Below are 1,598 nucleotides of genomic sequence, written 5' to 3' on the forward strand. Positions count from 1 at the left end.
TTTCCCCATGTTTTTCACGTCAGCTGTGAGATTGGCACGCATGGAGTTGCATATTAACAGCGATGGTGAGGGGTGGAAAAAAAAAAAACACTTGGTCTCCTTACATTCACCTCATTCAGACACTCTTTCATCATCTCCTCAATGAGGTGGTCTCAAAAGTCGCAGTTACAACACACATAGGGCGCACCGCACCATAGGGCGCACCGCACATTTTGAGGAAAAAAAAAGACGTTTAAGTGCGCCTTATAGTCGTGAAAATACGGTAACACTGGTACATTAGCAGCGTGGCAATGAAGAAAACAGTGTTTGTAATGAAGTGAACTGAGACTGGGAAAAAAGTACATGGGAGAATATGACAGAAAACACACAGGACATAAAACCAGGTGCTATCTTAGTCAATAGACAGCTGACGGAAAAAATCCAAACAAAAAACCCCTCATCAGTCGTATCAGAACAGGGGCACTAGCACGGCTGTGATGGATTTTCCATCTCGGGGCTCTTTCCAAGAGGGATGTAGTCTGGCAGCAACAATGGACCCCAGTTCCTGAGATTGCGCCACATATAAGGTGATGTCCAGTTGGGATGTTGCGTCTCTCAGTTGCGTCCAGGCTGAGGTGCAGGGGAAGAAAGAGATTTTCCTAAGTGGATTTAAAGATGCTGCAGGAGTATGATTCAGGATTTGATGTCATGGGGAAGGATTAGGTCAAAATACAGCTGTAATCTGATACCTTCAGTTAAGATGGTTTGGATATTTAACAGCTCTTATAATGGGCCTCTGTTTTGTCTGCTTTTTCTCATTTTCACTACTACCCTCTTCCATCCATCAGGGATTGCTTTCTGTTACGACTTTACTCCCCATTTCTCAGAAAATTGCCCACAATCTTGCACAAGCCTGCGAGCCGGGCCCCGACCAATTTTGGCCTAAATTATTAAAGATTCTTGAGCTTTTCGAACTTTCATGGTCATTAAGCCTGGATGTTATAGACTTAGAACACCCTAATGGCTAAAATGTATACAGTTCTACTTTAATTGCTACTTTATCCACTGGAACAGATGTTGAAATGACTTCTTCAAAATCCTGGGCTCTGCATTATTTTTGAATAAAACAAATTTTACTTTAAAACATAGCAGCATTGTGCCATAATTGTCATGGTCTTGGTTCTGCTGTTCTTTACTTTGCTCCTTGTTTTCTAGATTTATTGGTTAAATTCCAGTTTTGTTGTAATTTCTAGATTTATGTTAGTTCTCATGTTTTTCTGTTGTCCTCTGTTGCCCTCAAAGCACAATGCCCTAACCCCCCCAATCTCCTCTTTCTGTCTCACCTTCCTTTTCGTTTCTGTGTCCATTACATATGATGTTAGTGCAATTTTCAATAAAGTTTACCATAGAAGTATCAAGTAGAACCTTATGTCTTCCACCGTAATGGTCTGCTTGTGAAAGCCAAGCTGTTGGGCTATCATCTAGCTCTTTTCCCAAAGCTATATAAGCAAAGCAGAACACAAAAAGAAAGAAATGGAAGCAGTATCAGACCGCTGCAAATCTACAACGCCTAGGGACGCCCCTCTAAATTTTAAGCACAAAGAGAAGACAGACCAGAG

The sequence above is a fragment of the Cyprinodon variegatus genome, unplaced genomic scaffold (genome assembly GCF_000732505.1).
Source record: "Cyprinodon variegatus isolate N-32 unplaced genomic scaffold, C_variegatus-1.0 Scaffold1882, whole genome shotgun sequence".
NCBI classification, from domain to species: domain Eukaryota; kingdom Metazoa; phylum Chordata; class Actinopteri; order Cyprinodontiformes; family Cyprinodontidae; genus Cyprinodon; species Cyprinodon variegatus.